The 21,047-nt window shown below is 43.6% G+C and overlaps 1 long non-coding RNA gene across 1 annotated transcript in view; it reads left to right on the top strand.

Moving 5' to 3' along the window:
• The first annotated feature begins 391 nt into the window (after positions 1-391).
• LOC139750794 (uncharacterized) overlaps positions 392-21,047 on the top strand; it is a 71,293-nt gene continuing 50,637 nt past the window's right edge. The window contains exon 1 of the long non-coding RNA XR_011713228.1: positions 392-444. This is a non-coding gene — a long non-coding RNA (uncharacterized lncRNA). The remainder of the gene's footprint in view (positions 445-21,047) is intronic.

Raw genomic sequence — 21,047 nt, 5'->3', positions numbered from 1 at the left:
AGGAGGGGTCGAACCATTTCGTGAATTCCATCGTATTTAACATTCTGGGTCATGGTTGTATCAGTAGCCACCGTGCTCCTGGGCCCCACACGCCCAGTAGCAGCACCCCAGGGATGGCTCCTCGTTCTTGACGCGATATTTGAAGATCCATGACTTACTTGCCTTGCATTACGCCAGCGAAGAGCTCAAGATGGGCACCCACGTATTTCGTATATATGTTAAGGTATTAAGTTTAGGTTTGCATTCTGGCGCTAAAGTGATGCGCTAAAGTGATTCATTTATTATATATATTGTCTCCTCTTTACTCAAACTATTTGACATTGATAATGCTTACTGTTGATGATTGCTTGATCGAGTCTAGTTTTGTACAGTCGAGTTTTTTTCGTTGTTTCAGATCAGTGACGTCAGTTTCCATAGGCATGTGTGGTGTCTTCGCACGCAACTGTAAGTATCGCGTGTCATTATGCTGTTGTCTTTGCTTGTATTTGTGTAGTCATGCTGTATTCGTATGTGTCGCTTTCCAGTTATTTCATTCGCCTCTACTTTTCCCTGTTGACTTACTTCATCGTCACAGATGGAATTTACACTTGTATCTTCAGTTAAGATGTTGCATTAATTCATACGTTTTGTCAGCACCTTATCAACAGAGTCGGCCATACTTTCTTGAGATGCGTAAGTGCCTAGCGACGAAGAAGGAGGGGTGAGGAAGGAGGAAAAGTAGCAAATGTGTTCTTAGTCCACACGCCAAGCGCGTCACGGACCATGCCTGCATTCGGCGCCGCTGTCGGTCGTACACATAAGGGGGGGAAAATAGAAGCCTCTGTCCTCCCTATCTTCCCGAGCGTCTCTGTGATCAGTGTCCCCCTTCCCAGAAGTACGCAGAGACACTCCAGCAGGAGGCGGAGCGCTAGCTTGTATACCGAGATGAATGAAGCCTCGCTCCGTGCTTCCGGGTAGAGGTAGCAACAATAGGTAAGTTACCATGTGATCACCGTCGTACAGTAGGTGAATTTATGTCTCATTCTATCGTATTACAATGCCCCCTTTGTCTACATTGTCCTCGTAAACAAGAGATGATACTCCCGCGCTTCATGTTGCGTCATGACTTCACTGACTGCAGACCGAGAGATGCCTATATGGCTAGGCTACCAAGGGAAAGTTACCGTTCCTTTCCCTCGTGAATATTCGAGTCGACCCAATGAGGCATCGAGGTCAGTGATTTAGGCAGCAGACTGACTCATGAATATATTTAAAAAAATTCGTACTTGATAGTAGTCTCGGAGGAAATAAGATGCTCTCCAAGTGTTGAGAATGAAATTTGCCTTCAACCTAACGATTAGCGAACGGGTTGTAGAACAGAGAGAATTATAACACTCGCTTATGATCTGATACACTTTTTTCATCTGTTGGCGGATTAGGTTTGTCACATTCTTTTTACAATGCAATGAGGAAAATTAGTTTGATAGTTTCTTTATAAAGGTACTGGCTAGAGATTTTCATGCCTGACTTACGAACGAAAGTTCCTCTGTCTATCTATATTCTGTCATAAGTGTGTCTTGCTCCAACCATCTCCTGGTGGCACGAGAGTCTAGTCTCTCCCAGAGAGCAACAGCAGAGAGATGTAGATCTCATTTGCCTTCCCAGAGGGGAGCCAGACGTTTGTGGAGAATAAGCAGCTTAGTGATCGGTTCTCATTTCCCGTAGAGTATCTTCAATTTGCTTTTGACACCTTGCCGTGCACCTTGCTAGGTGAAGGAACGAAGAAATCACACTTGAGGAGGTGCAGGAGAAAACTGAGTGCTGGAGGAGAGAATCAACAAGGAACTGATCTGGTTCAGTGGTTTTGGCAATGGCGAGCAGTGACTAGGAGCCTGATTGAACCCCGGACTCGTAAATCCAGGAGTATTTTGGATGCTGGACCTTTTCCAAAAGGTGAAAAAACAACGGAGAAAAGAGAGGAGAGAAAAGAGTCACCGATGATTGTGACGAAAACCGAACTTTCATTTGGCAAATGAGTGCGGCATATTCTGAGGGCAACGCTCATTAGCGATCTGGTGTGCAAGAATTGTCAACAAACCAGTTCAACGAGAGGAGCGGAGCGGAGGGAAATGGACATGAAAGGGAGGAAGGAGTCGAAACGGTGCTCCGAAGGAGAGACTATTTTTCGAACGGATGCAGGAGGGTTGACTCGCGCCGTAAAGAGGATAGGTCAGCACGGCTGGAGAGGGAGCTAAGTACTTCGAACCACGTCTAAAGAGAAGCCTTGAAAGGGATTCGGTTTATGGTCGAGAGAACGGAAGCGGAGAAGTCCCTTACCAGCAACGGCTTTCGAGTTTTATCCCAAGGACCTAATGGAGGTGAATGGGATACTATAGTACAGGGAACCTCTCATGATCATTTCTTGGACCGCGCGTGTAAAGACTGGATAGGCATGAAGATATCGTCCTGGTATAGAGAGACGTCCCCAGGCAAGGTAAACGTCGCTGGGAATAGTTGGGAACGTATGCGAAAGTGGTCCGCCAATGCCTGTTTTGTGGGAAGATTCGCCACACCAGCGAGTGTAAGGCCAAGATTAGGCTGGTAAGGTGTCGCGTAGTTCTTGTATTGTGGGGGTATACATAATGCTTGCTTTCTTGGACTCAAGAAGAGGTTGCTAGTGGTGATACATGAGACAGGAGACGAAGACAGACAGAAGACAGAGGAGGAGAACTGGGAGGTTGTAGTATCTTCGTACATTTCTGTCCTTTTTCAGCTAATGGTGGTGTGCATTCACTCGAGAAATTAGGGAAGAACTAGGAGAGATTATGAAAGACAGTTGGTCAATACGTAATATATCTCTTCACTCCAGGGAAGAGAAGGTAAATGTTGGAACAACGAATGGTGTTGATTACGGGAAGGGTAATTCATGTGTTGATAGCGGGTTAGTTCTTTCAGCAATTCAGCCACCGCACAAGGTGAAGAAAGGACGGTCATTGGATGTGAGAATTTATATAGAAGGCGGCGGAGAATTCCTTCTTGCATGCCTGTAACCAGAGGGACTGGGGTCTTGATGATCATAGTAATGATGGATGCACCAAATGCTAAAGTTTAGATGAGTTGCAGAGTTGGTGCCAAAAAACAAAACTATGATGTGTATTCTCATGTTACAAGGTAGGTTATGAATGTGGTAGATTGCAAGGGAATAGTGATAGAAATGAGACGTATTGAAGGTGACTGGCTATCGGCAGTTTCACCTGACAGGCAGATATTCGTTGAACATCTTACCCTCTGAAGTATAGTAACACCTTTCGAAATGCAGGAAACTGAGAGTTAGTTTAGAGTATACTTTTAGGAGGTTTTCATTAACTTTTTTAGAAATATCAGAAACCACACTCCCCAGACAAACTCGCGTCACACTCTCCCCCTACATTGTTTGGACTATCACCCTTTCATACAACACTACTAACACCGTTGCAGCAAATCCCAACACGAATCATGCCCACGATGCAACTAGTGTCCAGAGGACACCGAGCACTGACTACTGAAATGCCCTGCGCGTCCTGAACATAGATACACACACAACAGCACAGCACTGGATCCAACCGGTGGACGTGGCCAGCTTCCTGAGCTCTGCAGGAGGCTCATCAGGATGGAGGAGAGTCATGGGGTAGGAAGGTAAGGAATATATATATATATATATATATATATATATATATATATATATATATACGAATAAAGTGTATATGAATGCGCACCTTCATAGAACATACAAAGCTCCATCAGCCAGGATCGAACCTGGGACCCCTTGTGCAAGAGGCAGGCATGCTAACCGCTAGGCTAAGGGACTGTATAATAGGAAACAACTATTCGAAATACTAAGTACTCGAATACCCTTCGTCTCACTATGGTGAGCAACGGGGTCTATCGGTTGTTTCCGAACAGAACACATAGCCAGCTGAGAGCGTTTTACCGAACCTGACTGTACAACGCGGAGTTATATGAATACGAATAAAGTGTATATGAACGCGCACCTTCATAGAACATACGGACGTTTCACATGCTGTCCTTCATTCCATTGGCAGCACGTTGACCCCTGTACACCATATCGTTCCAAATCACTCCATTCCGTGCACACCTTTCACCCTCCTGCATGTTCAGGCCCTGATCGCTTCAATTCTCTTTCAATCCATATTTCCATATCCAATTTGGTCTCCCCATTCTCGTTGTTCCCTCGGCTTTTGACACTATATATCCTCTATGCCAACCTTTCCTCACTTATTTTCTCAGTGTCTAAACCATTTCAGCACAACCTCCTCAACTCTCTCAACCGCGTTCATTTTTATTGCCACACATGTCTCTTACTCCTTCATTACTTGCTCAGTCAGACCACCTCGCACCACATTTTGTCCCCACACATTTCATTTCTAACACATCTACCCTCCTCCGCACAGCCTTATCATACATTGTCCGTGCCTCGCCCACCATGTGATATTGTTGGTACGACAATTCTTTCAAACGTACCCAATTTTGCCCTCCCAGATAACGATCTCTCATTCCACACATTCTTCAGTAAGTGTGACCAGACTCCGCCAGGTCGAGGTGACACCGTAAGGGAAAAGACGCCTTTGGCAATGCCGTATCGTTGATGGTACTTTCGTTAAAAAAAACTAACTCCACAAGAGTCCATATATTTCTTATACGAAAATAGCCCAGTGTGAGGCTGCAAGGGCTTTTAAAAAAAGGATGAATCTAAATAGATAAATGAAATATATATATATATATATATATATATATATATATATATATATATATATATATATATATATATATATATATATATATATATATATATATTCCTATGAGTTCACTGGGGAAATGGAACACGATAAGTTCCCAAGTGCCCTTTCGTGTAATAATCACATCATCAGGGGAGATACGAGAAAGAAATGTGATGTGATTATTACACGAAAGTGCACTTAGGAACTTATCGCGTTTCATTTTCCTCGTCGACTCGTTAGAATATACTTGATCACCCGCAAAATTGTGATCGTTTCCAATATATATATATATATATATATATATATATATATATATATATATATATATATATATATATATATATATATATATATTATACCAGAATGACTCTGATGTGAATAACCTGCCTGACTGCACATTCACGGTGTCGGGGTCTAGCAGCGGAAGAGAATTTCGGTGCGAGGCGTCCAGTACTGGGAACTGTGTGGAGCATTAATGCAAATCGGATAAAGTGGTTTCAGTTTTAGCAAGACTCTCCACGGATCCAGTTGTCAGGGGAATGAGAACGTGTTCTTGTTTTAGTCAGAAGATTTGACCATGCATGTAGTCTTAATGCTTCGAGGAATAGGAGGAAGCTGTGCTATATTCTTCGAGGAATAGGAGGAAGCTGTGCTAAATGCTTCGAGAGGAATAGGAGGAAGCTGTGCTATATGCTTCGAGGAAGAGGAGGAAGCTGTGCTAAATTCTTCGAGGAATAGGAGGAAGCTGTGCTAAATGCTTCGAGGAATAGGAGGAAGCTGTGCTAAATGCTTCGAGGAAGAGGAGGAAGCTGTGCTAAATGCTTCGAGGAAGGAATAGGAGGAAGCTGTGCTAAATGCTTCGAGAAATAGGAGGAAGCTGTGCTAAATGCTTCGAGGAATAGGAGGAAGCTGTGCTAAATGCTTCGAGAATAGGAGGAAGCTGTGCTAAATTCTTCGAGGAATAGGAGGAAGCTGTGCTAAATGCTTCGAGGAATAGGAGGAAGCTGTGCTAAATGCTTCGAGGAATAGGAGGAAGCTGTGCTAAATGCTTCGAGGAAGGAATAGGAGGAAGCTGTGCTAAATTGCTTCAGAGGAATAGGAGGAAGCTGTGCTAATGCTTCGAGAAGGAAAGGAGGAAGCTGTGCTAAAGCTTCGAGGAATAGGAGAAGCTGTGCTAAAGCGTTCGAGGAATAGGAGGAAGCGTGCTAATTCTTCGAGGAAGAGGAGGAAGCTGTGCTAAATGCTTCGAGGAATAGGAGGAAGCTGTGCTATATTCTTCGAGAAATAGGAGGAAGCTGTGCTAAATGCTTCGAGGAATAGGAGGAAGCTGTGCTAAATGCTTCGAGGAATAGGAGGAAGCTGTGATGTTTAAAAGCTTCAAGGAACAGGAGTTAGTTATGACCTTAAGGCACTGCTCAATGACCACTCCGTGGAGCTTCTTGTAAGGAAAAGAAAGGTTAGGTATAGACGTAAGACACACTCGGTCCTTCCTGAGGGTGTAAATGAATCGGGTGATAACATACGGTACAGGTAAGTGTACATGACCTCCACTAATTTGAGAGGTTATTGATGATTATCTTCATAGGAAATTGAAGCTGCCCTAAATATTATAGGCCAGGAGGGGAAGAGTTGTGAGGAAGGTACTCGTTAGATGATTTGTTGAGTAATAGAAATAGTGATTTTTCTATGCCGATAGGCATCACCAAGAGTACAGTGTATGTAAGAATGTCTGAAGAGGCCACGTAGAGATGGTGGTGTCATGTTGTTGATTAAGATTTATTCTAATCCTTTATTGATGAACTGGTCATTGATACAGTCGACTTAGTATCTATGGGAATTGAAAGATAAGCCTCCGTAGATAATAAGTGGCTTTATCTTACAGGCGTCCATCCCTTCACAGACACCAGAAGTATACGAAAAAGTCTGTGAACAGATATAAAGGAGTTTTCATCATGAGAGTGATTCAGTCATGGGAGAGAAAGCAGAAGAAAAAGCTAAGCATACCAGTGGCAGTTAGGTGAATCCACCTCCAGTTAGCTCAAGGCGTGGGTCCTGCCTAGAGTTGTCTGGCAGTGACACACTTTGGTCGAGAAAACTACGTCTCGCGACGTGACTGTATTAGATTTAGTTTTGGCCAAAGACGAAGAACTCGTCGAAGAGTGTGGTCCGAAGTGACAACAGAGAAAGAAAATATACTTCTAAGGGCAGCTTTTAGTGCCGATTACGATGTTGGCCAGTATTACAGTCGTGAAAGAAAAAAAAAAAAGGAATATCAAACTATAGAAATGCGAATCGTAATTCCCTCGATTGGTTAAAGTGGGATGATGATATAAATGAAAACGTTACAGACGTTGCTTGATGAAGTTTCAACGAGACATTCAGAATAGTCGAGGTGTCATATGTGCCAGTTCGTAGCAGATGGTTATTGTACAGAACTGAGACTAAAAGGATGAAAAAGGAAAATGTACAAAATGACTCTCGCTCAAGGAAACAGCATAGGAAAATTGGATAGAATAACAAGAAACTTGAATGTCAAATTAAACGATAATATGCAGCATATATTGCTAAAAACAGCCAATGAAATCCCCCCAATTTTTTCTGTTACTTTAAAAGCAAAACAGTCTATTACCAGTCTGTTGTCCTGTTACTGGCAGAAAACGGTGTCCTGATTCAAAAGAAGACTGCCGTAGCTAAAATTTCAAGTTTTCTTCATCTGTTTTTTAACATCTTGTTCATGATCCAGATCGTATTGACAGTGAAGGAAGTTATTCCAACATATCGACATACTGGAGCAAGATACATCAGCATTAAACAAAGTGAAGATAAAGAAAATGGCGGGTTTTGATACGTTCACTCCAAGTACACTACATAAAGACAATCATGAAGTGGTAAAAACATAACCATCTCACTTCCTACATGTTCTCCACCTTTCCCCGACCTCCAACCTCTACAATGCCCTTCCTTTCCCAAGACCACTACCCCAAAGCAAGGCCAGCACCAACCCCAGACCCCCAGTTAGTGGTGGCCTGCCTGATCGTTGTGTCCGGCACAGGCCACCACGGTTCGCCGTGGTGGCCACACATAGTCCATTTTATATTACTAAAAAAAAATGGCTTTTTCAATTTTCTGAATGTACCTGAAAAGTGTTCGGACTTGTGTTTTCTTTAGTCATACTCAACATTCTTAACAAATTCATATAAAATCCTTCAAAGCCACTCGGTGTTGTTCGTTTTCGTCACATACTGGCGATTTCGCCATTGCTTTGCCAAAAGGTGTTATTTAAACTTAAAAGAGAAGAAGGTAACGAGGATAGATGTAAAACGAGGACAGAACCATGGGAAACAAGTATTTCTGAAGATAAGGGAGTCATTATTATATATTACTGAGGAGATAGTATATAGTTATTGAGACATGCGCCTCTCAACTCACACTTTTACCAACCCTACCGAGAAAACGGGCGTCATTGGTCATACTGACAGCCAGCCACTGAACCCATCCATAGAGACGGTTTGTATGCTGGGTAGACGTACCTGGAATCAATAAACTTTCTATTTTTATCAGTTTCAACGGAGATGGGTAATAACACCGTGTAGCCTTATGAAGCATAATATCTCCTGAATATCTTGAGTTGCTGGGAATACCCGGATCAATATTCAGATGTGATATTCATGATCGAGTCCCTCAATCAATTTGGTTATGCAAATGCAACGATCAACAGGAGGGGTGAGTGTAATGGTCTCGTGCTGACTCGTGTAAGGGACGTGTTATCCTCGTCATTGGATGAACTATCTTATATATATATATATATATATATATATATATATATATATATATATATATATATATATATATATATATATATATATTATTCATTTTTATTTTGCTTTGTCGCTGTCTCCCGCGTTAGCGAGGTAGCTCAAGGAAACAGACGAAAGAATGGTCCAACCCGCTCACATACACTTGTATATACATACACGTCCACACACGCAAATATACATACCTATACATCTCAATGTACACATATATATACACACACAGACATATACATATATACACATGTACATAATTCATAGTCTCCCTTTATTTGTTCCCATCGCCACCTCACCACACATGGAATAACAACCCCCTCCCCCCTCATGTGCGCGAGGTAGCGCTAGGAAAAGACAACAAAGGCCACATTCGTTCACACTCAGTCTCTAGCTGTCATGTAATAATGCACCGAAACCACAACTCCCTTTCCACATCCAGGCCCCACAGATCCTTCCATGGTTTACCCCAGACGCTTCACATGCCCTGGTTCAGTCCATTGACAGCACGTCGACCCCGGTATACCACATCGTTCTAATTCACTCTATTCCTTGTACCAATTTATCTTATAATTCAAAAGTTACTCTCTTGGTTTGGTGGAGAAATTACCTCCACAGTTACTTTGCCGGACGTCGCCAAACATAAATATACACATACGCCAGAGTTACTTTCATTATTCATATTCACGATGTTAGATGACTGGCTTTTCACTTGTTAGATGGACGGTTGCTACCACCTTCCGCCCCTAGGAAAAAAAGAAATAAGATACGATCGAATGGAAAATAAGGTAGATTAAAGTCTTTATATTCGTATGGATACTATGACTTATAGCGTCTTGTACGTTCGTGCGTTTTTCGTCCCCATTTGCGATAGCAGTATCGTAGCGTTGAAGGTAGCGTTACGATCCAGGTAGTGTAGTCGTTTGAGCTTCCTTATTGTTTACATGGGCACCACAACTGTTATCACGTCATATGTGTTCATACGATAGAGGTATCGTACGTAACGTTGCGGATATCGTAACGAACCAAGGTATCGTAATCGCTTGAGAGATTACTTTTTCTTTCTTTGTTGTAGATGGTGGATGGCGACCGTGAGTCACTCGGTTTAGCATGGCCAGACCTGTTTACTCTATAGTGAGGAACCTGCTCTGTGTTTTCGAGCATACGTGATGACTATGGTGAGCAAGAAGTGGTGATTTGCCATCCTTCAAGCATGGTATATAATCCTTCCGTCTCATTACATACTCGTGGATGAAGCCATGGTCAGTCATGAACGCCCCGTTTCGTACTATCATAAGCACTGATGTATTTATTCCAGAAAATTCGGACTTGGTCGCCGCCTCTGAGCCACGAAGACGCGCCGGCGGGAAAGACCGTGAAACAGATCGGGTTACTTACACAAGTAACCGTGTTATGAAGGTGTTTGAACTGGTACATTGGAGGGTCGTAGGAAACGAAGAGGAAGTTCGTTCTCCAGTTGGTTTTGGATACACCAGGTGGCGTAGACCGGGTCGCCTATTTGTTTATGTTGTGTTTGTATGTATTCGATAATGTCTCGAAGATGCCGCGGTGATGTTTCGTTATTGGATTGTTTGTGGTACGTTGGTGGTTTGTTGGTGTTACGTTGGTGGTTTGTTAGTGTTACGTCGGTGGTCTGTTGGTGTTATGTTGGTGGTTTGTTAGTGTTAAGTGTATGGTTTGTTTGTGTTACATGGATGGTTTGTTAGTGTTACGTCGGTGGTCTGTTGGTGTTATGTTGGTTTGTTGGTGGTTTGTTAGTGTTAAGTGAATGGTTTGTTTGTGTTACATTGATGGTTTGTTAGTGTTACGCTTGTGGTTTGTTAGTGTTACGTTGGTGGTTTGTTAGTGTTACGTGGATGGTTTGTTTTGCTCCCCTCAAGGCTTCTTTAGTGTGTGTGGAAGTTTGTGTTTCATTGACGTAAAACACCAGTGATGTTCCTTGTATTAACCTTGTGTTGTGCTGGCGTAGTGTCCGCATTTTGCCGGTGAATTACCTGTGTTTCGCCGCAGTCTTCAGTTTACATTAGTTGCAAATTTTAATGATATTCCGTTGTTATTCTTGTTAGCGTTCTGCACTGTTCCTCTTAAGGGACTTTATCTTTTCTTTCTTTCAAACTATTCGCCATATCCCGCATTAGCGAGGTAGCGTTAAGAACAGAGACCTTCTCAAGGAACAGAGAAGGGACTTGATCATGTACACATTTTCTCTCTGGCGTTCGTCTTCGCTCTGTTTTCCTACTCTTTATTGCATTTATATTCTTTTCCCCTTCCCTTATACTGAATTCCTTGTTGCTAACGCTATGTGTGTAGTATCTGATCGTATACATCACGGACCATCGCGTGTTTAATCCTCTGTTACCTGATAGCATACATTATAGAGTATCGTGTGTGTATACGTCTCTCTTATCTGATGGTGTACATCAGAGAGTACCGCGTGGATACTACTTTGTTATGTGATGATTTATAGGATGGAGTACCACGTCACTCCACAAATTGTTGCCGCAGTACTCTTCAACTCTCTCTCAAGGGCATACTCTCTCTCTCTGTGTGATTGATGAAGTCATCTGGTTTTATTATTCTTTCTTATGGTAGCTGAGACGGCTTGGGTAAATGTCTTAATCACAGACATCTAATAATATGCGCTATATATATATATATATATATATATATATATATATATATATATATATATATATATATATATATATATATATATATATTATCCCTGGGAATAGGGGAGAAAGAATACTTCTCACGTATTCCCTGCGTGTCGTAGAAGGCGACCAAAAGGGAAGGGAGCGGGGGGGCTGGAAATCCTCCCCTCTCGTTTTTTTTTTTTTTTTAATTTTCCAAAAGAAGGGACAGAGAAGGGGGCCAGGTGAGGATATTCCCTCAAAGGTCCAGTCCTCTGTTCTTAACGCAACCTCGCTAATGCGGGAAATGGCAAATAGTATGAAAGAAAAAAAAAAAAAAATATATATATATATATATATATATATATATATATATATATATATATATATATATACACACACACACACACACACCAGCCATAGCTAATACCCATATGTATATTGATGAGCTCCAAGGTGAGGATAAACACCAGGGTTGGGTGTGGCTTGATTTCCACACCAGGATTCAAAAGCCAGGTGGTCCCGTGCATGACAGGCTGGGGTAGAGTTTAGCTGTAGATATGTATGGTTCATATGAATATTTACTCCCCTCTACTCCAACAATTAGGTCGCATTCTCTCGACCTTTAAGGTTCTAGTAGAGAGTCTCTGTTGTGATAATTATATTTTTGTCTATGTATGATCCAGTTGGTGCTTACTTCTGCCAAGGAGTGAGACAATGTGGTGTCTGCTTCACCGAGAGAGAGAGAGAGAGAGAGAGAGAGAGAGAGAGAGAGAGAGAGAGAGAGAGAGAGAGAGACGCTACGAGATGATTTACGATTCATAGACTTGCTAATCCCATTGTGATCAGGATCGTTGTGTGTGGCAGTGACGGCGTATTTGCTGACGGTGTACCGCCTTGCCAGTACTCTTCTCCTCTTTCTCACCGACCCAAAGTTTGCATTTCCCACTTCTCGTACGCTCCTCTTCCTTCAGCTACTGCTTCCTTGCGTGCACGCCTTTGCCTTCAGTACGTCAGGGCAGCCTCATGGTGTCCTGTTTAGCAAAGTATTAATACTGTTTGATCACCCACTCATGCTTTGAGCTCGTCTCTCTCTCTCTCTCTCTCTCTCTCTCTCTCTCTCTCTCTCTCTCTCTCTCTCTCTCTCTCTCTCTCTCTCTCTCTCTCTCTCTCTCTCTCTCTCTTCTCTCTCTCTCTGTTTAAGGCTGGGGCCTCGTCTGCTGCCTGTGGTCGAAGCACACTAGAATACACGGCTCGCCATCCTAATCAATTGGAAAAGAGCTGAAGATATAGGAAACCGTGAGGTACACACTGTTAGTTACAGTCTAAAGCCTGGATAAAATCGCATACGTCTCTTTCTCCCTCCCCCCTTTACAAGCGAGCACAGCAGAGTCTGGGTGGGGTGGCGCAGCCTCTGTGTCGCCGCCAACACCAGACTCCGACGAGGCCCTGGACAAACACTGACTCCATCCCACACCACCACCACCACCAGCACATGTCACCAAGCAGACTGAGAAAACATCGTCTTGACACCAAGGCAACTATCATTGATCTCCTTCACCAGTTACTCAGCCAACGCTCTCCTACCACCACCACCACCGCCGAGAACACCGCCACCAGCAGGTTCTGGTCAGATACTGCCCAGTCAACGACACTAGCATTCGTTGTCTGGACGCGAACACCCCAGTCTCCATAGGGCTTTTAGGTAAACACTGCCCCTCCCCGACAGCAAGGACGCTTGTCTCCAGTAGGTTCTTGGTTCAATATCCTTAACACCCACTTTCCCCCGTCAACAGTAGTCTTTATTTCCAGGCATACCAACATCGATGCCTCTTTCTGGCAGCTTCTGAGTAAATAGTGCATCGCCACCAACGCTTTCAGGTATAATGGCACTATCATCATCATCAACTTGTGTCTACTAGCTGGCTTTATGTGAACACTACCTCATCACCAACAACAGTAGCCATCCCAGCAAGTTATAAGTGAACACTTCCCCATCACCAGCAACTACAACTATTTCCAGTAGACTAAAGGTAAACACTATCCCATCACCACCAACAGTATTACCTGTCTCCAGCAGGTTCTGGGTACACATCACCTTACCACCAACTGTCTGTTCGTCCTTCATAACCCGAGAGACTCATCTCTCGTGTGTCAACACCCACACCCACCTTGTTTTCACCTGGCTCATATTCATGGCAGCTTTATCCCTCGGTGATGTTTCACTGGTGTCTACTTTTCTCTCGAACGACCCCCAACTTATTTGCCTTAATTCCAGTATTTTTCTTGAGCAGTTGACTTATGCATATAAGAGGAAGGCAAATAGTTCTTGTGTGCTTCATTCCTTCCCAGTTATAATCGTTTCTCGAGTCCTCATCATCAAAGTCTTAGGGTGTTTTTACACATACATGTAATAGGCAAAGTGTGGAATCTGTCTGCCTTGTTATTGCATGCAACGCAGAGGCACTGTGTAAACAATGCCAGGCAGTTTTAGGTAAATTGTGAAAGATTTGTTGTTTCACACACAATGCTTAGGCATTCTATCCAGTGTAACATGAAACAGCCAATATATTTAGTCATATTCAGTTTGGTTTGGTTAGGTGAAGTTATGCAGAATAACTTGAATGACGTGGTAAAGTATAATAGAAACAATCTAAACCTGTATATGTCATACTTTACTGTAAACTATTAGGCATGATCCCCTTCAGTGAGGTCCCCTGCAGCGCTTGTAAGCCAGCCACGTCCACCTGACCTTCCTTAAGAACAAGTATACTTGCTCTCTGTTGTACAAGCTTGTGATAGCGAGACATTTCAGTATGTCCTATACACAACGCTACATCTGCCCTGGCTGCAATGGGGACTACACCAACGGCTTGCTAATAAAAGATGATGGTATATATTCTTATTTTCTATGATCTGTCAAACAATCAAAAAGAATGTAAATAAAAGCAGGGGTAACTAGCGAAAGTTTAGCTAATAGCCTTGAGGTGTGAGGGCGTCTTTAACGAAACGAGAGTTAAAGGAGTAGACTTTTTAGAACGAAATTTAGAAGTTACAAAAGAAAATATCTTAGAAACTAGAATGGTTATGTGGGAGAGACAACTGTGGATAGAGGTGATAGCTTTCGAGTGGCAGGGAACGGGACGAGGCCCAAATCGGGTATTAATGGGAGAAGAAACAAAGACTAGGTCTATAGTGTTAGGCGATGGAAGGTGGAAAAATAGATTAGTCTCATCAGCGTTGGAGACTCTTTAGTTAGGTGGTAGGAAGGAGGCTATGTAACCCTAGATCTAGGCCAGAAGACGTGTCTCAAAAGGGACAGAACATAGTTAAGGACACTGCTGATGACAATATGATTGTGGCTCGGAGATCCTTGAGAAGTGTAGGACACTGAATGGAAAACTTACACAAGACCGCAGAAAAAGGTTATGTTTGTGAGCCTTCTTCCTAAGCACGACTTAAGAACTGAAATTCAGTACAATGCTAAGTGTCTATGGTACAGTGGAACTCATGTTCGTGGCAGGAGAAGGTGATTAGAAGGATCTGTAGGATCGTCTCGACGGAGAAGGGAAGTAATTTGGTAAGAAAGTTTTGTGCTTAAACGGGTTGTTACTGAAAGGTTGGAGAGGGTTCCGGGCGAATGTATAAAGCAGGTATTTGCTAAGAGCTTGTTGATTATCTGTCGGTGAAGTCGAGTGTGACTGCATCTGCTGGGTTACAAATTGTCCTTAGGGACCGGGAAATCTGACCTCAAAGGTTTAAGACATACTCACCGAGCAAAAGATTAATATTCCGTACACAAGTCCAGAAGAAGGACTCAAAGATTTGATGGTGACACTTTTAACACACATACACGAATGTCGATATATAAGATTCTCTGTATATAGTATGACAATTGTGGCTTCCTGAATTATTTTGTGGCAGCGTGTAGACTCCCTAAGCATCGTTCATAAGTTAGAGCTTTGTATGATGTACTTCAACGCTTAGATGATGATATAGAAACAGTAGTTGTGGGAAGATTTTAACCACCGGGATATACACTAGAACCATATGCCAAGTGACCGCGAGGGAGACAAGAGAAATTGATGTGATACAAAACTGCTTATTAATTCAAATGACCCGAGGCCCATTGAGAGCTGGTAGTATTCCGTATCAAACTACCTGTGAAGTCTGTGAGAAGGTTAGAAGGTAGAAACAATCGACTAACCACGTGTGAAGTCTGTGAGTAGGTTAGATACAATCGACTAACCACGTGTGAAGACGGTGAGTAGGTTAGATTCAATCGACTAACCACGTGTGAACACGGTGAATAGGTTAGATACAATCGACCAGAGTATTGTCCGATTGACTGTAAAGTGACATGTTGATTAGAGACATACAAAATGGCAATATGATGTCACCTAATTTTGGTTGAGCCGATTTCGATAGACCCTGGGAACGCATCTTGGAGAGAACGTGGATACCGTTCAGAAGACGTGTAGAAACTTCAAGAACTGAGTGAGTACCAAGCACCCTGACGTGAGATTGTCTTGGATGTATATTTGTTTAACTGTGCCATTGTTGAGTGCTTGTCGAAGCTGGGCGTCCGGTGATTATTCTCAGTGCTCTTCTTTTGTTTAGTTTGCAGCTTTGCTGTGCGTGGTTTTTCAAAGGTTAGATAACCAGGCTGGTGATTGGCAGTTAAGGGTGGAGTGGATAACTTCGTTTGTAGAGGATACTAAAGGATTACTTTCTCTGTCACAGTTAACAACGCACCACAGCCATAAAACCTGACCTCCCCTCAGGTTTTAAATCAGGCACAAGTCCTGCAGAAAAAAAAAAAACAGTTCATCATATAACCCACCTGACCTCCTTTGTATGTCTGTATGTATTATTTTTTCGTCTATGTTTATATGTAGGCACTTCTTACTTTGTTGCTATGAGAACTAAACCCTGTTCTCCACACTACGACGTGAGTGTATCGATCATCCTTTCGTATAGCCTCATCCTATCCCATGACCCCATTGATCTCTCATGTCCCCCATATTTCACCCTTACTCGCATACTTTTCCCTAACGTCTGTACCTTTACACTCTTTCCCCTCTCCCACATTTTCACTCTCCTCTCTGAACCCTCACAGGGTTTCACTGAAGTGTCCTTTGTAGGTTGTATATACAGTAAGAAGCTCCAGGGCATTACCTCTCTAGTGGTGTGATCCTATGTCCTCGTGCTGCGAGACACGCTCAGCTGACAGGACCTTGTATACACACACGGTAGAAAAAAATATCTTGCCACTTTTTGTGTGAAACAATATGACACCACTGACGAAGGAAGGATTTTGAGAAATGTTCATTGGTCTGGCCTCACATTTGGTAGCCCTCATGATATTGTATTATATCGATTGGTGATAGATAGGGGATAAAGAATACTTCCCACGTATTCCCTGCGTGTCGTAGAAGGCGACTAAAAGGGGAGGGAGCGGGAGGCTGGAAATCTCCCCTCTCGTTTTTTTTTTTTTTTTTTTTTATTTTCCAAGAGAAGGAACAGAGGGGGCCAGGTGAGGATATTCCACAAAGGCCCACTCCTCTGTTCTTAACGCTACCTCGCTAACGCGGGAAATGACGAATAGTTTAAAAGAAAGAAAAAAAAATCGATTGCAAGCGACATATCCTGTCATAATAAATGTTACATTGATTTCATATTTTGGCGGAGATCACAGTAAAGTGGGGCGACCGTAGTTATATGGAAATTTGTCTTGCATTCTCACTCGCCAATCTTACTGGGACAACACACGAGTCGTTCTAACCTAATTGTTCGTAAGTTACCAAATGTCAGCGGTAGAATTAAAACGTATTTCTTCGATCATATAACGCACCTGTGAGACACGGAAGGAGGGGAGAGGTCATCGTTAATTCAAGGTCTGGTTGCTGCTGAGCCTTATTAGGCATTCTGTATTTTTTTACCCTCCCTTTTTTTTCTCCTTTTTTCTCTTTTTTTTTACAAGACTTTTTTTTTCCACTTTTTTCTCCCACACAACCCAGTTGTGTGAGCCAATCAGGGCTTCTTCTCCTGTTGTCTGTCTTTCTCTTGTAAACTCGTGTAAACTCCTCAGGCCATCATCTCCTGGATGCTCTACGCTGTAAAAGACAAGAACAGAGTCGTGAGTCGTCAGATCCCTTGAGAACTTCTTCCATGATTAATATATTCCCCCTCCACTAAATGACTCTTACGGGGAAACAAAGAAGAAAAGTTTTTTTTTTCTGACATCACCGACTCCAGTCTCCCGGTCTCCTGGGATGGGACAGGTTCAAGTAGCTTATACTCCCTGTTGATTCTGTATTGCTTGATCCTACTCACTTTTTTTTTTCCCCCTGTTGTGGTAGTCTTGTTGGCTAAGACCTCCAGGAAAGCAGTTATCTCTCTGGCCGTGATACAATGTCGTACCGAACTATTCCCTTCCGTCGTCTTCATTCTCGTGTCCTTCCTCCTCATCCTTCCCTTGACCTCCTCCCACCCACCTACGGCCTCGCGTTTCTCCTCCTCCTCCTCCTCCTCCTCCTGGCTGGCTGGCTGGTGGCCAGAGAGACACCCTGGGACGGAGACGCGACTCGCAGTCTCCCCGCCTTCCGAGCCTGGTGGCGCATTTGTCCGACAACAGATCCTCAGGAACTCTTTTCTCCTCCCCCCATTGCTCTGATGCAGCTGTCCTCCCTGCCTCTCTCTCTCTCTCTCTCTCTCTCTCTCTCTCTCTCTCTCTCTCTCTCTCTCTCTCTCTCTCTCTCTCTCTCTCTCTCTCTCTCTCTCTCTCTGCCGCTGTGATTCTCCGATTCTCTTCATGCAGTTTCATGGCCTCTGGTTCCCATCCTCAACCGAATGGTCGTCTTTTTTTATTTTATTTTCCACCCTTCTCTTCGTATGCAATTCTATAACTTCCTTGATTTATGCAGTAATTTCGGTACCTGTTCTCATTTTCAGCGTCGGTGTATAATTAGGGGGAAATAGTATTCCACATTTGGTGCCGATAACCAGTCGGCAGTGGTCCGATTCTCGTCTAAAATGTCGGAGTTTTCTTGGTTCATGTTGAGGGAAAGGCCGCCACATTCTCAGGGTGGGCCGTCCAGGCGTGTTTGGTGGGCAGCTTGGCCGCCGGCAGAGAAGGTCCTTGGCTGGTTGGTCTGACAGGAAAGTCTCTGATGGTGGCACCGACGGGGAAGGCTCTGCTGGTAGCACAGACAGGGGAAAGCTCAGCTGGAAGCGCTAGCAGGGAAGGCTCTGCTGGTAGCACTGACAGGGAAAAGCTCAGCTGGAAGCGCTAGCAGGGAAGGCTATGCTGGTAGCACTGACAGGGAAAAGCTTAGCTGGAAGCGCTAACAGGGAAGGCTCTGCTGGTAGCACTGACAGGGAAAGCTCGGCTGGCATTAGGGGCAGGAGAGGCTCCTCCCCCGTAGCCCTGATACAAGAGTCAGGTTGACGAACGAGGCAGTTCTACATTTCTCGTCTGTAAGACAGTCAGACCCTCCCTTCAGAGGTGGAAATAGTCATATGTGTACATTAGGCGTGACATATGTGCTCCAAAGACGATGTTAATGAGCACCACGGCTGTCCTGAACTCTATGGCCAAAAAAGGGGTTTCTCTTCCTCGAGTGAATCATAACATGCATGCATCTGTCACGTCTGTAAGACCCGTGCTTCTCCACGTCAAAGGTTATGTCGTTTTTATCATCATCTGTCTCTCTGGCTCCCTCACTAAGTGGTGTACAGCAAGGCTGCGTTTGGCTTTGTTGCTGGTGTCTGTCAGCGAGGGGGCGGCGTTTTGTTCTACCCATTTTTTCGCGTCTGCCACCAGTCTCACTCATCCATCCCATATTTTTTCGCGTCTGCCACCAGTCTCACTCATCCATCCACTGCTCGGTGGGTTCTACGTGAGCATAATGTCTCGGAAGGCCTTCATCACCCGTCATATCTTTCACTTATTTTTTTTTTCCCATTCCTTTGCTCTAATCTTCTCCCTCTCACTGAGAGATGTTTGCATTACCCTTAGCTAGGCTGATACTCTGTAAGGGCGGATGACAACAAGGCCAACAGTCTGTGGTGGGTGGTTTAACAGTGTTCTCTTAAACAAGGCTAGCTGTAGTGGTGGTTGAACAGTGCCCTCTTAAACAAGCCTAGTAATCTGTGGTGGTTTAATGGTATAGGACCTCATTCACAGTGAAGCTGTGAGAGTCTGTAGAGGGTTTAACAAAAGTTCGCCGCTCCCAGAACCTAAAAGCAACTTTCGAAAGGAGAAAATGCGTCGTTGAAAAGCCTCAGTAGGTGGGAACGAATGTATTTCCTTGCATCTAACATTCAAAAAGAAGAAAAAAAAAAAGATATTCTTACCGAAGTTCCAAGTTGAAAATATGTGGTTCGAGTTAATGCGATTCACAGGCGTGTGTCGAGGAATTAGACAGAGAGGAGGAACCAGCAGGGAGTGAGGTAGAGAGAAGGAATGAGAGAGTATGTGAGAGAGCAGTGTGTCGCTATTGAGGAGGGTAGGAAGAAATGTACAAGAACAAGAGATGAAAAAAAACAGACGGCGAAATGAGGAAAGAAAACTAGACGAAGTTGACTTGCACTAAGATTACGTAAAAGTCGTCTCTTCGTGAAACATACGTAACGGGAATGAGATTTACTAGGATTCTGAATATTTCAAGTCGGCAAAATAACTCACTCTGTGTTAACCCTGAAGGAGCAGAGTGAATATCAGTTTACAGATCGACAAAGGATTGAAAGTCTGCATTTACCATCGTCCTCCTTGTTTTCATCTGTAGACTTTGTATCTTGAGACGGTAAACAAATGAGAAGAACAATGTTTCTTGAACGCCTTTCATATTTTGCTTTGCATTTGCCCATTTTATGGTGATGAGAGAAACTTCGCCATAACTCCAGTAAATGTTTTCTCCTTTAGCCAAAAGACTTCCTCTACACCTCGTAAGAGCCTCCTTAGTGCTTGCTACACCCCTATCGTACCCCTGCCAACAGGGTAGAAGAGTCTTCAGGGACCAAATACAGGAGGTGAACCCGGAGAATCCCTCGCTAGCCGAGTTACTTAATATTCAGGCCGGCTGCCTTACTTTAATGAATAATCTATTTACATATAGATACCTTAACTTGCTGTGTTCTGCCTGCCACTGCTGACTTAGGACTCAATTGTTTTTCTTCTTGCCTCTTATACTTTCTTATCCAGTCTAGGTTTGAATCACTGTTTCAAGAGGATATCTCAGTCGCTCGTTCTTATGAAGTCTGACAGCTACTCTGTAAGTAAAGAATAGAAGATTGGTTGACTAAAGGATTCTTCACCTCCTGTAACCAATATGACTAAAGATCTTTAAAGGGTGTTGGCTAAAGTGAAGTCAGGCGCACTGTGCATATTTGTAATTGTGATAAGGGAGGCTGTTTGGCTGCGAGAAGTATAGTTGAGGAAATATTTCAATGGATCCTTTCACATGTACGTACGAAGGAAAAGGCCTGCAAGACAGGTATGAGAATTTGGTTGATTGAATTACGAACTGTTTAGCATCAGCAGACCCGAGCTAAAGCGATAAGGTGTTGCCATGAAAACGTTAAGTGAAATCGTTTCGTTACCAGCTGCCTGTAACACCTTACTACCATCTGCTTATGTCACCCCGTGGCTACACCACGTCACCACCACCACCCCCCATCTTACACCAGCTCACCACCACCTCCCTATACCACCTTACCACCTCACCGACGCCTGCTTACACCACCACCTCTCCGCCGTCCGCCTGCACTACTTCCCCTGGGTCTGTTACACACACCCTCACCGGTGACATACTCAGCATTAACTTTGC

This window comes from Panulirus ornatus, chromosome 10 (genome assembly GCF_036320965.1).
Source record: "Panulirus ornatus isolate Po-2019 chromosome 10, ASM3632096v1, whole genome shotgun sequence".
Taxonomy (NCBI): domain Eukaryota; kingdom Metazoa; phylum Arthropoda; class Malacostraca; order Decapoda; family Palinuridae; genus Panulirus; species Panulirus ornatus.
Note: the sequence above shows the minus strand (reverse complement) of the source record. Positions and strands in the feature narration are given on the sequence as shown.